This window comes from Dipodomys merriami, unplaced genomic scaffold, assembly GCF_024711535.1.
Source record: "Dipodomys merriami isolate MVZ:Mamm:240054 unplaced genomic scaffold, mDipMer1.0.p SCAF_448, whole genome shotgun sequence".
In the NCBI taxonomy this organism is placed as follows: Eukaryota; Metazoa; Chordata; class Mammalia; order Rodentia; family Heteromyidae; genus Dipodomys; species Dipodomys merriami.
The window spans coordinates 592,496-608,674 of NW_027206011.1; the positions used below are offsets into that span (position 1 = coordinate 592,496).

The following is a 16,179-nucleotide window of genomic DNA, read 5'->3' on the forward strand; positions in this document are numbered from 1 at the left end:
TTACGATTCTAGCCATGATTGGATTTAGAGTGAAGGAGAAAAAAATGAGAGTCAAATTGAAGGTAAATTTTAGAATAAGCCTGGCAGGAATTAGAATGAATGTGAACTAGAGTATTGCTATTAGTATTAGAATCAACTTGCAATTAGGGTTATGGTTATTCTTAATGTTCCAGTTAAGATTAAGTTTAGGGTTAGAAAATGACTAAGATATTGGAAAAAAATTGAAACATATTTTTGGAAAGCTTATTTGAATCAAGTTAGGATGAGTGAAAACAAGTTTACTTGTGTTAGTGTTAGTATTGACATATAATTTGGATTATCATTAGGGTCAGTATTTTGTTCTGAGTATGAATAGTGTTATGAATAGTAAAGTTTTTAGTATAATATTAAGTTTTCACTAACAAGTGGAAGCAAAAATATGAGATTAAACAGTAACTAGACCATTATCATTATATTTATTTCTCAGTGATCATTCTTGTAATGATTAATGAGAGTTTTCCAGCCAGGTTTAGGTTGAGAGTTAGAGTTAATTAATGGACTAGATGGTAAGGAAATCTGATATTGTTTTAGGGCACAGGGGTTCAGGAAAAGGTAGTATCATTGGAAACTACAGTATTTTTCCTGATTAGAGAATGTGAGGACAACTAAAATAATGGTTCATGTTAGGGAACAAGATAACTTCAGAGGAAGAGTCAGAAAATTTGTGGGAATTAGGGCAAACAAACTCATTTCCAGAGTGCAAACTGGAGTATTCATTAGAATGAATAAAAACTAGAGTATTTTTCTTAAACATTAGAATTGGACTATCATTAGTGTGAAAGTTAGGTTTTAGTTCCAGCTGGAGTTAGTGTTAGCATTAGGGAAATGGAAAGTTTAGGGTCCAACTCAAAGTAAATCTTCGAATAACAAGTCTAGTTAGAATTAGGATGAATGTGAAATAAGAAACTGCTAATAATATTAAGATTAGGGTATGGTTATTGTGAGGGTTAGCTTCAATATTCCAGTTAGGGTTATGGTTACAAAAATGGCAAGATAATGAGTAAAACTACAAAGTATTTTTAGAAGGATGAGTTAAATCAAAGTTAGGATGAATAAAAACTAATGTATTTTTATGACCTTTAGAATCCAAAGGCTATTAGTTCTAGGGCTTGGGTTGCTTTTCTAGTTCAGGTTAGACTTAGGCTTAGGGAAGGGTAAGCTTTCAGGTAAAACTGAGTTTTCTGCTAACACTTTCAAGTAAAATAAGTGTGAAATTTAAAGAAAACTACAGAGTTTTCTTAAGTTTATTATTAAGGGTTCAATAGGGTTAAATTTAGAGTTAGGTTTCTAGTAATGTTTAGATATATAGTTAGGGTTAAGAACTAGAGTAGATTTTAAGTAAACCTGAAACTTCTTTTTGGAGATAGAGGAGTTCATTAAAAGTTAAGATTAGTGGAAACTACAGAAGTTTTCATGATATGAAGATTTGAGGTTAATGATTAATAATAGGGAACGATTTCAGAGTCCAAGTCAGGGAATCTGTAGTATTTGGAGCAAAGTCCAAATCATTTCAAAGACAATGAGTATCTGTTAGGATATATTTTCCATTAATTTTAAGATTGGGTTACTATTATCATCAAGGTTACTCTTAGGGTTCTGTCCAAGATTTGAGTTAGGATTAGGGAAATGGAAGATTGAGAACTTGAGTGACTTACTTCCCCTGTGTTTGTATATGCACTATTCTAAGGCGTGAACTTTAGGATTGGGTTCTGCCTCTGAGCTTTTTGCTGTAGGCCAGCATTCTACCACTTGAACCATGAGTCCACTTCCAGCTTTCTTTGGCAGTGTGTTGGAGATGAGAAACTCACAGACGTTCCTATCTAAGCTGACATTCAACTGAGATCCCCAGATCTCTGCCTTTTGATTAAAGGTAAGATTAAAGGCATGAGTTACCAGTGCCCAGGAAAGTGCCTGAATTTTACTGATTGTTTGTACTTTTGTTCGAGATTGAGACTTGAAGTCATTATCTGACAGCTTTGCTCACTAAGTAGCATTTTGCCACTTGAGCCATATCTCCAAAATGATTACTATAAATAACTGAAAATCATTAAATTTTCTTCAGGTGATATGTATCATTAGTGTTGTTCTAAAACTTATCCTAACAAAAAAAACTTATAGACCCTGGAGTTGATCAGAGCAAATTTTCATTCTTTGCTTCTAATTGCATAACAGTTTAGGGACATGATTTTTTAATTATTATTTTAAGTAGAAAGAAATTTTAAGCAGTAAGAAATTATCATTAAACAAAGCATTTTATGCGTACAATATACCTTGATTAGTGCCAACCCTTTCAATGTTCTCATCCATCCTTCCTCTATGCACTTCTTCCTTCACTCTTCTTAATATTGTAGGATGTTTATTGGATTCCTTTCTGCATTTTCCCCCTTTTCTCCTGGTCATTCATCTACCTTTTAACCCTTCACCCCTCATTTGACTACCCACTTCCATATGATCCAGCAACTCTACTCCAGGCATTTACCTGAAAGATTACAAACCAGGATATAGTAAAGGTTTCATCCAGACCATTCTTATTGAATATGCCCAGATAACCTTCAACAGAAAAAAAATCAAGAAAATGTAATACACACACACACACACACACACACACACACACACACACACACACACAGAGGAAATTCTACTTACCCATAAGAAAGAATATTTTAACATTTGTATCTCTCATTTCTAATTTCATCTGCCTAGTATCCCACTGTTGTCCTACTGTCCCTGTACTGCAGTAACTGAAACATGCAAACTGGTGTAAAAGATTTTCAGGGTTATGGGCTAGCCATAATTTCCTGAATATGAGTTCTTTGCTCATTCTCTTTGTCTATTCATGCATTTGAATAGTGATTATACAGATTCATTTGTACCATTTGCTACACAGAATAGAGATGAACCACTTGTATGTATGTATGTATATATACATACATATAAATACATATACATATATGTATGTATATATACATATATATACATACATACTTGGATATACATATATACATGGACATATACACACATATGGATATATATTAAATACTTGAGTACATTTCATGTTTTCAAGAATTACAGAGCTAACAAAAATCACATGTATTTTCCTTTTCAATTTTTTCAAAATCTAAATAACTTTGTCTCTTTTGAATACCTAATTTTAAAGAGAATGTCATCATCTCTGATCTGTCAGGCTCCTTGAAATTAGATGTTCAAATAGGCTAAAATTATTTAGGCTTTTTGGTGGAAGGGTTCTATTCAGGGGTTCCCTGTTTGCTAGATAGGACTCTGGTTGAATAGCATCAAGAAGCTCAACTACTTTTACCATACTTCTAGTCCATTTAATTACTTGAGGTCTTGAACTTTTTGCCCGGGTCTGATCTTAGATTGACTGAGACTTTGCTACCTATGCCTCCCACATAATTAGCTAGGAATACAGATGTGAACCACTATGGAAAGCTCATTCGTTAGGATGGCCGTCTTGGCAGTTTTTTCTCTGGCCTGGCCTCAGACCATGATCCTTGTCATCTCTGCTTCCCAATCAGCGGGAATTACATATATGGGCTGCTATACTTGGTGTACATGACACCTTCTGTTTTATAAAAGAGGTTTTTACTGTAAAAATATGGTATAGAGGGGTTATAGTTACATGAGCAAGGTAATGAGTACATTTTCTATGAGGTATTGTACCTCCTCCTTTGTTTTTCCCCTACCCTTTCTTCCTCCCACCTCCACAACTACACACCCCCCTCTCCTCCCTTCCCTGCTTCCCCACCCATATTGTAAAGATTCTTTTTCAACATAGTGTCTTGTGCATCTCATTGTTACAACGGGTCAGCCTGCCCTATTTAAACATTTTGTTTTTTCCCTTGCCCTACCCAAGTTAGAGAAATGGTGTATACAAGATGCAGGGCACATACATTAAATACAGTGAAAAAAGGAGTTATACCTTGGTGGGGGAAAATACGAAAACAAAAACAAAAAGAAATCACATGGTAAATTATAAAGCCTATCTTGGGATTCACTTCGCTTAACATCATCTTATCTGTTGGTATGTACATAGCTTTTGAACTCTTATGCGTGTCCCAGATATACACTAGTTATTCCAAATAAGGGAAACCATGGGACCTATGTTTCTTTTGTCTGACTTACTTTACTTAATATAATTTTTTCCAAGACTCCACTTAGAGCTCCCCTATACCCCAGCAATCCCACTTTTGGGCATTTACCAAATGATAACACACAAGTCCATACTAAGCTACCGGCACAACTATGTTTATTGCAGCATTATTTACCATAGCTAAGATATGGAACCAACCCAGATGCCTCTCAGTAGATGAATGGATCAAGAAAATGTGATACACACACAAACACTGGAATTCTATGCCTCCATCAGAGAGAATGAAATCGCCCCATTTGCTAGGAAATGGAAAGATGGGGAAACAATTTTATTAAGTGAAATAAGCGAGGCTCCAATAACCATAGGTCCCATGGTTAACCTCACTTTCAGAAAGTAGTACATGGTACCATATAACCTTATAAGAGAATGTTATGTGAAATAAGATAGGGACACAAATGATTGTTTTTATTCCATGAGATTCTTATCTCTATGTTATCCCCCAAATAAAATTCGAAGGAGAGCTGTGGTTGAAATACAGAGCACCACCCTTGAGGGAAAAAGCTTAAGTGAGAAGGTAAGGTCCTGAGTTTAAACCATAATATCAGCACTAAAAAAAGTGATTTCTTTTCCTGGAGGTTTTTATTAAATTGCTCAGAATATAATCAACGTTGTATTTATGTTTAGCATTATTATTAAAATCATGTTACAATTATTGATGTTATTTTCTTAAATTTAACTTACACATTAATATCCAATACTGATAAGAGATGATTACTGTTTCACAAGTTTTTATGTCAGCTGAATATATGGATGAGAGGTGTATACAAGGAATTTGGGCTGAAAATAGATGTTTGAAAGCTCTTCACATAAGTAAATGATTGCTGAAGAAGATGTGGACAATTATGAAATAAACCAAAGAAATTAGCAAGGAAAGATAAGGTATGATTCTGGAAAGCACACAATTTTGGAAGAAAAAAACACAAGGAAAATAAGTAACTTTTGGTAATAACGTTGTAACCCACCTACTCATTTGATTCCTTATTTCTAGTGGAAGGCATTTCAGTTAACTTCATTTTACAAAATTAAACATGATTGACATTTAATATTAACTGGCCTCTGTCTCAGGTAAGCAAAAAGCCAGGTGCCAGGGGCTCAGGCCTATAAACCTAGCTACTCAGAGGGCTGAGATCTCTAGATCCTAGTTCAAAGCCAGGTTGGAGAGGAAAGTTGGTGAGACTTTTCTGTGCAACTAATCACGAGAAAACTGGAAGTGGCACTGTGGCTCAAACTGGCAACCCAATCTTGAGTAGTAAATCTCAGAGACAGAACCCAGGCCCTGAGTTCAAGCTCTCTGAAATTATTCTTAAAATACTTGTTATCAGGATTTCTTTAACTTGTTTAGAAGAATGTTTTAAACTTAGGGATTTTTAATTTCATGTTGTCAGCATTGATTTTTAAGATGTGCAGGGAAAAAATTATTTATAGTCAGAAAGGGTTTGTATTGTTTTGTATTACACATTGCCTCTACATCGAGAGATCAGCTGGAAAGCAGATGGCCAAATCCTGGCTGTTGGCAATGAAGATGGATACGTATTTCTTTTAGCAAAGAAAAAAACTTATGAATTGGTAGCCTTTATATATAACACCTTAATAGTAACAATAAAATTAATATTATTACTATTACTATTTTTTGTCAGTTGTGGAGCTTGAACTCTAGGCCTGGGCATCATATCTCAACTCTTCAGCTCAAGACTAGCACTCTACCACTTAAGCAACAGTGCCACTTCACATTTTCTGAACCTTTAGTTGGATATAAAGGTCTCACAGACTTTGCTGCCCTGGCTGGATTCGAACAGTTCTCAGTCTCCTTAGTAGCTAGGCCTGGCAGTAAAATTATTTTGAAAAAGAACAAACCCACGATTGTATACTTAAAAAAATCACAGTTTGGCAAGTGTATCTATAACATTGTTGTATCAATTAACTATAGGCACCAATCATTTTTACATCTCACTATGTTCTTTCCAATGCCAGATAATATTTCATTAATTTATTTTAATTTTTCCTAACAAAGTTCATTATGAATTCCCAACAGCACTATTTTCTAGTGAGTATAAAAATTCTTCAACATATTTATTTCAACAAACAGCATTTTGCACTTGTTTTTTTTTTAAATTTTGCCAGAGCTGGGGCTTGAAATCAGGGCCTGTGCACTCTTCCTAAATTTCTTTTGCTCAAGGCTAGCACACTACCAATTGAGCCACAGCACCACTTCCAGTTTTTCTGCTTACGACATACTGAGGAATCAAATCAAGTGCTTCTTGCATGTAAGGCCAGCACTCTACCACTAAAAATACTCCCAGTCACTGGGTCTTTTGTTGTTGTTGTTTTAAGATAGCATTTTACTATATGTCCTTCTGATTGCCTAAAACTTAGGCTGGCCTCAAGCTAACTTCTAAATCAGCCTCCCAAGTTCGGAGATTACAAACATTGACCACTATATTCAGCTCATGATTCTTTGTGAGAGAATACTCTTTTCAGATATAGAAAGTTATTCGGTCTTCCTTTGGATGGTTTTTGCATTCAGCAATTTTAATCACATTTCTTGTCCTGGTATGTTTCCTCTTCTAGATGAATAGAAATATTTCAGGTTCTTAACTTGAAGCTGATCCCTACTATCCAACAACATCACATTCTGGTGAATAGCACCAGCTAGCCTCATGAGCATAGCAGCCAGCTGGAGCTCAGCTATCTGATGGCTTTGGGCTCCAATAATGTAATTATTTCTGTGCACAGACTGAAAACTGTCATAGGTAATTTTGATTTATTCCATTCTGTTCTCAGCTACTTGCCATTCTCAGCTTTGTATGTTTTAAATTCTGTTAAACGTTAATGACTATTTCCAGTCACTCTCAAATGTAACATATATGTATTACTTTAAAATTCATTCAAACAGGCAAAAATATTAACGTAGTTGATTTCCACCAGTGGCTCATATTTTAAAACCTATCTACTTTAGAGGTCAAAAACTGAGGATTCAGGTTTAAAGCAGCCCATGCAGAAAATCTGAGATATTTCTCCAATTAAGAAAACAAAATCCAGAAGTGGAGATGTGGATCAAGTGGTAGAGTGTCATCTTTGAGCAAAAAGACCAAGCAAGAATAATACATTTAATTCTAACTCCAATATTACTCATGGAAAACACACAGACACAGAAAGACAGACAGACAGACAGACAGACAGACAGACAGACACACACACACACACACACACACACACACACACACACACACACACACACATATACAATCTACATTTTCCTAGATTCCCCTTCCTGAGCAGTATACAATGCCATTAACTTAATGTATGTTTTCTCCAAATTATTTTGGTAGGGATTAGACTACATTTGTATTTATGATAATATTTGTTTTGTACTTTTTGTTTTACAATTTTGTGTACTTATGTGAGAGAACAGTGTTTTGTGAAGACTAAACAGAAATCAATGTGTCAGTAAATAAGTAGGTGACAGGTAGACTGAAAGATGCAGATAAAAGCACTTGAAATTTTATTTCTACAAGTTTAAATATATATGCATATGTATGTATTTAAAATTTCTGCCAAGATTTTATTTTTATTAATAATGATCTATTCGTTACATTATATAAATTTAACATATTGTATGTTTCATAGTAGATTAATATTTATAGAATTTCTTTCCTTTGGAGACCAGGTTTTGCAGCATAGACCAGGCTTTCCTCACCTGCTTATTCTCCTGTGTCAGGTTCCTGAGTATTGGCTGGTATTACCATGTGGTAGGATAGTACCATATCCAGTTATATTATTTACATTTTGTACAGTAGAATATTACTGTGAACAGCTTTAAGCCAAATATCTTCATGAGTATGAATGAATTTCTTGCTAATATGTTATAAATAGAGTTACTGAGTGAAGGCAATTATAGTACTCCCAGTACCCAGGAGGATTGTAAGTTTAGGAGCAGCCTGTGCTACACAGAAGTCCCTTTTAAAACAGAAAAAATCAGGTGAGCTTGGAAAAGGAAATATATTGTTAAGCAGGGTGATAGGAACACAAACAATTTAGTGTGTGTGTGTGTGCTTGTGCATGTGTGTGTGCTTGTGCTGGTCCTAGGGCTTGAACTCATTCCCTTGGCACTGTTCCTGAGGCTTATGCTCCAGTATAGCACTCTACCACTTGAACCAAACTCCACCTCAATCTTTTTTAGAGATCATTGGAGATGAATCTGATCCAGTTTCCTCCAGACTTAAAACCTTGATCCTCTTTCCTCAGCCTCTTTTGTAAGTAGGATTACAGGCATGTTGTATTACTCTTAAGTAATATAGTAAACATCATGCCAGTTTTTACTCCTTCCAGCAATGTTTGAGTGTTGCACACACACCAAAGATAAAACCGCTCCATGTTTGATGACAACCAGATCTCATAATGCTGTGAGGTACGTATTGTTATGCTCATTTTACCTGTAAAGAATTTGAGATCCAGAGAGTTTCAATAATTTTGAGCCCCCATCTAGTATACAGTGGAGCATGTATTCAATTCCAACTAGTTCTGTTTATTTCAGAAAACGTGGAGTCATCAAGTGGTCTAGTAAACATGTGTTCTAGTGAGTACTGCTCTTTGCAAGTACAGTTCTGTGCCTGACAGATTACCTTTCTCTTTCTTTAACTGCACCCCTTTTCATAAGCAAAGGAAAGCACAAGTGATAAGAAGAACCATTTTTGAAGGAGAAATTGATAAGGGGGTTGACCTTGGTATCACATACATATTAGTCTGACCTCCCATTTGAGTTATGGCTCCAGCACTACATTTCTGTTTTTTCTTTTGTATTGTTATTATAAATGTGAATTACACTGAGGTTACAGGCATATAAGTCAGGTATGGATATATTTCTTTTTGAAAGGTCAGTCCTTCCCTTGCTCTCTCAATTTTTCTCACAGGTTTGGTTTTTTTTAACTTCCTTCTTCTTCTTCTTCATCATCATCTACTTCTATCATTATTATTATTATTATTATTATTATTATTATTATTATTATTATTATTATTATTATTATTATTATTATTGTGCTGTAGAGGTTTTAGTTACAATCGTGTGGTAAGGATTACATTTCTTTTTTCTTGTTTTTGTTTTAGTCAGTAATGAGGCTTGAATCCAGGGCCTGGACACTTTCTCTGAGCTCTTTTGCTGAATAATGGCACTCATATTGCGCCACAGCTCTAATTCCCTGAGTGCATTTTTTTGGACAATTTTACCCTTTCACTTTATCTCTTTTTCTGTTTTCCCATTCTTCCCCCAAAACAAATTTCATAGGTAATTTTCAACATAGTACCAATTGAATACCAGTGTTGCACGTGTTCATTCTTTGTCCCTCCTTTTCTATGACCCCTTTAACTTCTGAAAAAAATGACAAAAAGGAAAGAAAATATATATCATCTTGTTTCTGTTTCCTGGTCACTGGTTATTTTTGAGAATGTGTGTGTGTGTGTGTGTGTGTGTGTGTGTGTGTGTGTGTGTGTGTGTGTGTGTGTGTGTGTGTGTGTGTGTGTGTGTGTGAATACTGGGGCTTGAATTCAGGGAGCTGACATTTAGCTTTTTTAATCAAGGTTGACAGTTTAAGACTTGAACCAAACTTCCATGTCTTGATTTTGAATGTTTAATTAAAGATCAAAGTTTCACTGGATTTCCTAACTAGTCTAACTTCAATTCACTTTCCTCAGATCTCAGGTTTCTAACTAGCTAGAATTACAGGTGTGAGCCACCAGTGGTACTTGGCCTACCTTCTTTTTGTTAAGTAGTTGAAATGTAAAAGACAGTTGCAACCATAGTAAAAAAGAAATCAATTTAACTTTCCCAGCTTCATTAATTTTTAATATTTTGTCACATTTGATACATACAGAAAAACATTTTTTGTAAATGCTCCTGCAATTTGGTTTTCATATCAGATTTTTCGTCATGATGAACTTGATTTTTATAGCTTTTCACTTACTAAATATTGATGAGAATATGTTCAGAGGGCATTGATGACCTTTTGTTGGCTTTCATGCAGAAATGTTGCAAGCTAACACTTGATAAATTTGTGTGCAAGACCCCGATGATATATCCACATTCTTAGCCAGAATACAGTAGTGCCTGTTACAAATCATCTATATCTGACAAACCCTCACTCAGGCCTTGTTACCACCTTCATGAATGTCCTCTTAGTGTGCAATACTGACTCTCCAATGACCATGACAGAGCCCTGCTGCACGTTCTCATGACACAGCCAAGGTCACCAGTCAGGCGTGGCACCTACAGTATGATGGGAGACTGGTGACTGTTCCTATGGTTGAACGACACAGGAAATGTTAGGTCCTTAAGCTGTCATCAGTCCCCAGGGTTCTTCATGAGTATTCGATCCTAAGATTTAAGGAGACATCAAACTCTCCCTTCCTTGTGCAAGTTGTGGACAAGTTTTTCTTCTGGGGCTGTCATCTTCTGTGGAAAGATATGATCTGAGCTCTATAAGCCATTTTGTTTATTCTAGGCCCTTAGGGTAAGTCTGGCATGTATACTTAGACAAAAAGAAATGTAGTGATAAAAAATAGGAGACAACATTTTTCCTAGTCTATTTATTACTCAAATAGGTTTTCAGATTCTACCAATAATTCTTATTAGTAAGAAGCACTATCTCAAAAATAATCAGTGACCAGGAAACAGAAACAAGATGATATTTATTTTCTTTCATTTTTTTCATTTTTTTTACATTTATCTCTCTTTCAGAAGTTTAAGGGGGGCTGGGAAGGTGGCTCAGTGGTAGAGCGCTTACCTTGCATGCTCGAGGCCCTGGGTTCGATTCTTCAGCACCACATAAGAAAAAAGAAAAAAGCCGGAAGTGGCGCTGTGGCTCAAGCAGTAGAGCGATAACCTTGAGCTGAAGAGCTGAGGGACAGCGCCCAGGCCCAGAGTTCAGGCCCCATGATCGGACCCAAAAAAAAAAAGAAGTTAAAGGTGTCATTGAAAAGGAGGGACAAAGAATGAACATGTGCAACATTGAAACTTTGATCTCTAATTAACCATTCAAAATCAAGACATGGAAATTTGGTTCAAGTCGTAGACTGTTACCCTTGATTAAAAAAAGCTAAAGGTCATCTCCCTGAGTTCAAGCCCCAGTATTCACACACACACACACACACACACACACACACACACACACACACACACACAGACACACACAGAGAGAGAGACACACACACACACACACACACACACACACACACACACACACACAAACACACACACACACACTAGTCCTTAGTGCTCAGGATCCTGACATGGAGATCAGCCTTTTCCAGCTCAATTTATCCTAGTTCTGGTAAGGACAGCTATTTAAGCTGAAGTTTGGTGGATAATAGTCATTCCTTCTCATTCTTTTTGCCTGTTGGTGTTGTTGAGTCCACTTCAGGGCAAAATCAGTGCCTGACACCTACTTGCTGCCATGGCAAAGTTGGCTGTGACATCCTAGATGTTATGGCCATTTTATTGTGAAGCCGTGTGAGGACACCCAACCCCACACAATTTTCCCCAAGGTATGTGTCTCCTTTGCCCAGAAGTGCATTCAACAATTCAGCAACCAAAATATCACCCAGTTCCTGATAAACTCAGAGTATGTTTCTATTTCCTTTAAAAAAATTCGACATGCCTTTGATAATTTGTCATTGAATTACTGAAACAGAGTATATAATTTTATGTATTTGTAAGTCTTTGACCATCTTTCTTTAGCTCTTGTCATATTTCTATGTGTTTGCAGCTTGCGAAGGGAAAAAGATTTAATTCAATATAGTCAGACTATCGTTCAGAAAGATATTTTTAGAACCTTGTGGAGGGAATGCCAACTTTCCATCTGGTGTTCTAAAGATGGCCTTCTTGGTACAGGAACTGAGTACACAGTCAAGATAAGAAGCTTGTCCTGATTTCTACTGACTTTCCTCTGTGGTCAGGGAGTTTGATCCCATGGCATATGTTTGTTTGCTACACTGGAGGGCCCATGCCTCCTCTGAAAAATCTAGGGCTTGGGGATAAGAGATACTAAAATTCAAAACCGAGCTTCCTACATCAGTAGGATTACAGGTTTGAGTCTCATGTACTCAACTTTTTTATACATACTAAACTCAGTTTCATTATATTCACTTTCATTATATTCACTTCATAGACAGATATATACAAATATATGTATATAATATTTATTTATACTCAGTGTTATATCTAGAAACACACAAATATATATTCATATAATTATAATCAAATTATATCACTACTTTCTCCAATAACATTTACACTAATGTTTTGTGCAAAAAACACGCAATTCTAAAATTTTAAATGCCTTTTTACTTTGAAAAATCATATTGAATCTTATATATTACATAATATACTATGTAGAACATAAAGAATATAACATGTATTTACATATAACTGATTTAATTGTGGAAATTTTTCCTGATTTTGTGTTTGTTCATCTATGTAAGCCTTCTTTCTTCTATTGATGATGGCTTTTACTTTCCAGTATACATATCTCCTATATATTGTGTCAAATATTTTCAGCCCAAAGTAGACTTTTTATATTATTGGAGCCAAATTTTCCTTCCATATTTGCTCAAGGCAAATGAATGCAATGAAAATGTATACAGATTTGAACTCATTGTTGGAAGAGAGTCCCACTTAACGCTATAAGTATTGTGGTATTTGTCCCAATTGACAGAATAGCTTTCTAGGACATCTGATCTGCTATGTCCTAGACCTTTTGTAGCCACCTTATCACCCCATACAGGCATGGCCTGGCTTCCTTCTCACTCTTGTTGCATTTAACAGCTCCCATTATATCCAGTAGGCTCTCTTCTACAGCCCCCTGTCACTCTGCTTCCCCGCCTCCAGAACAGGTATGCACGATTCTTCAGTTTGTAGGTTTAAAAAGAAATATATTTAGGATTCATGAATTCTAGAATATGTCAAAAATATTTACATATTAATAAAGTTAGAAAAATAAATAGAATGAACCTTTTACAAAAATCAGAAAAAAAAGAAAAATAAGGATTTTCTTAGGAAGGGGAGAAGGAATCTCAAAATCTAGATTGGCCTCTAAGTTGCCTTCAGACAGAAATTCTGCCTCAGAGTCTTCAAAGGGATCTACTTCCTCAATAAAGACAGGATTTTCTTCCTGAGTCCAGGGAGGGCCAGATTCTAATTTATCAACTGGAAATTGGATCCCTTGCAAGAAGAGAGATTGGTCTGGGTATTCTGTGAGGAAAGATTCCCTTTCCTCAACTGAATCTAGATTTTGGACCTCACTTATTGGTTTTCCTAAACATAGACTGGAGTCATTTTCCATTAGCACATATTTAACCATCACACCAAGAAGTGTTTTTTTGTTGACTGATTTAGAGCTGATCTAGCTGGATTGTGAACATCAATGGAAGACATTCTGTATCGTCTTCTTCCTTGGTGGTATGTGTAGATACACCTGCATCACATGTGGGGTTCAGAATCAGTGGGATGTCCACAGGACTCAAAACCTACTTTGGCCTTTCTACAAATTGAAAAACACACTCTACCTTCACAGGATTTCTGGAGATCAGCGATGGCTTCCAATCTCCATCAGTCACCATAGACGACATCACTGATGGGTTCTTTACCTGGAGTTCTGCAGAAGCTTTTCTACGGTGATGCAAACCTGAGAATGAAAATAGGTACAGGAGTCTTTGAGTAGACCCTCGTAGTTAAGGTGTCACTAAACTTCCAAGATGATCTAATAGGAGAAGCAGTAGGATTTGAGTTGGGACTGAACACTGATGAGGAGGTAGGCTTTTTCTAATGAGTGGCTACTTCCAAGTTCTTTCAAAAGGAGAACAGACATTACCTGGCAAAGAATATCCATAAAAGGAAATTTTGCCAAGCTGGGGAGTACTAAGGGCTCTTGGCCAATCAGAAACATCCCTAGAGACTCAGGTTCCATCCCTACTCACAAGCTCTGGGGCATCTAAACAAGGACTTCTTCCTCTTTTTCTTGGTCTCATGGGTTCCTCCAGCTGGTCCAGAAAAATATGTAAGCGGAAGAGCAGGTCTGAAGAGGCCATGATGAGGTTGACATTCTGTGTAAGTTCTTTCAGGGTGTCATTGTTCTTGGGCTCATAGAAATCATCAGGGTAGAAGTCCATCCACATGGGGAGGATCAAACAAACAACGCTGTGGGCAGATTGATTGTTGGGAAGTGGAAAGAGACTCCTGCAAGCAGGATGCTCCTCACAACCCACTTCTAGTAATTTCTCAAATATAATCCTCTAAAATTCTCCCTGTAATAGGAAGAGAAATTTTTTCCCAACTGGATCTGACTTGCTACACACAGCCCTCCCTGTCATCCATGAGAGTCCAAAAGCACAACCACAACCACAACTGTGTAATCTGCTATCCACTGATGTGCCAAGCCTCAACCCCCTGTTGAAAATCACAACTGGTGTTCAAAGAAGAAAGTTGAGTTTGATTCAGAAACCTCAAAGATACCAAGTTTTCAAGGATAGAATTCTTTGTTCCAGCGTCCACTTACTTCTTCACTTGTTCATCTTCTTCTCAGTTATGGTAGAAGTATCTGTACCAATGGGAGGAGAGAAGGAAGTTAACTCTATGCTTCTCCTTTTCTGAACTAACAGGACACACATAGGACTCGCTAAGTCCCACATGGTAATGTAAACATGACACACAAAATTGCAGATATGTATATACAACTTCATGGTAATTCTGTGAAGATGCTTATGTGCATCTGTCCAAATAAATGCACAATGGCTCATGCCTCTAATCCTACTAATCCGTAGGGTGAGATCTGAGAATCACAGTTTGAAGCCAGTCTAGTTTGTAAAAATCTAAATATACTTATCTTCAATTAACCAGTCAAAGGCCAGAATTGGACCTGGGGCTCAATTGGTAGTGTGTTAGAAATGGGACAGCACTCAAGCCCCCAATTAAAGTAAAAGTTGCCTCCTTTCTTCTGTTTATATTCCTTCAAAGGCCTCAAAGATAGTGATTTCCTAGGTGAGCGTTGACGTTGGGTGCCACTTGCTCCTTCCTTAAATCCTAGTCTCTCAGCAAGCAAATTACTAAGGCTCCACTAGCTTATGAAGCACATGAAATATTCTGGCAGCCCAGTCCTAAGGAATTAGCCAAAGACTGCACTTCTTTGTCTCAAGCCAAGCTCCTTTGACTAGACCCCAGTGAAACTGTCTCAGAGATGTACCTAGTATTCCAATATTCTGCCAGGGGGTATCATCAGCCCTGGGTTTGAAGGAGGAACACTAACTTCTTTTGTTTGTCATGGGGCTTGAACTCTGGGCTTGGGTGCTATCCCTCAGCCTTTCAGCTCAAGGGGAGCACTCTACCACTTGAGCCACAGCACCACTTCTGGTTTTCTAGTGTCTTATTGGAGAGGAGTATCATGGACTTTCCTGCCAGGGCTGGCTTTGAACCGTGAACCTCAGATCTCTGTCTCCTGAGTATCTAGGATTACAGGTGTGAGTTACTGGTGCCTGGCTTAGGAACACTAACTTTTTTGTTTGTCAGGGCTTGAACTCTGGGCCTGGGCCCTGTCCCTCAGCTCTTCAGCTCAATGCCAGCACTCTACCACTTGAGCCACAGCACCACTTCTGGCTTGTTTTCTGCTTATGTCGTGGTCAGGATTCGAACCCAGGGCCTCATGCATACAAGGCAAGCTCTCTACCACTAAGCCACCTTCCCAGCCCAGGAACACTCACTTTCAGAATATCCAGCAACTGCTCCATTGTCCTACACTCTGTGAAGTGGTGGAGGAAGTTTCCCACATAGAAGGGATCAGCTTTCTGGTAGGCAGGGACAAGGTCCATTACCAGAATTTCCAGAAAGCCTGAGTCCAGGCTCCATACATAATAAGGCACATTCAGGGTTTGGATGGACTCATTGTCACACTGAGGTGGTAAAAAAGAATGGATCTATGAAACATGGA

The 16,179-nt window shown here is 37.1% G+C and overlaps 2 long non-coding RNA genes across 2 annotated transcripts in view; one reads left to right on the forward strand and one right to left on the reverse strand.

Annotated features, from left to right (window-relative positions):
* Positions 1–1,813: 1,813 nt before the first annotated feature.
* Positions 1,814–15,155, forward strand: LOC138808231 (uncharacterized). Its single transcript, XR_011366447.1, has 4 exons — positions 1,814–1,909; positions 13,774–13,900; positions 14,240–14,306; positions 14,513–15,155. It is a non-coding gene; the product is annotated as an uncharacterized lncRNA (long non-coding RNA).
* LOC138808232 (uncharacterized) overlaps positions 13,749–16,179 on the reverse strand; it is an 82,764-nt gene continuing 80,333 nt past the window's right edge. The window contains exons 2-3 of the long non-coding RNA XR_011366448.1: positions 14,755–14,796; positions 13,749–13,884 (exon numbers count right to left, since the gene is read on the reverse strand). This is a non-coding gene — a long non-coding RNA (uncharacterized lncRNA). The remainder of the gene's footprint in view (positions 13,885–14,754; positions 14,797–16,179) is intronic.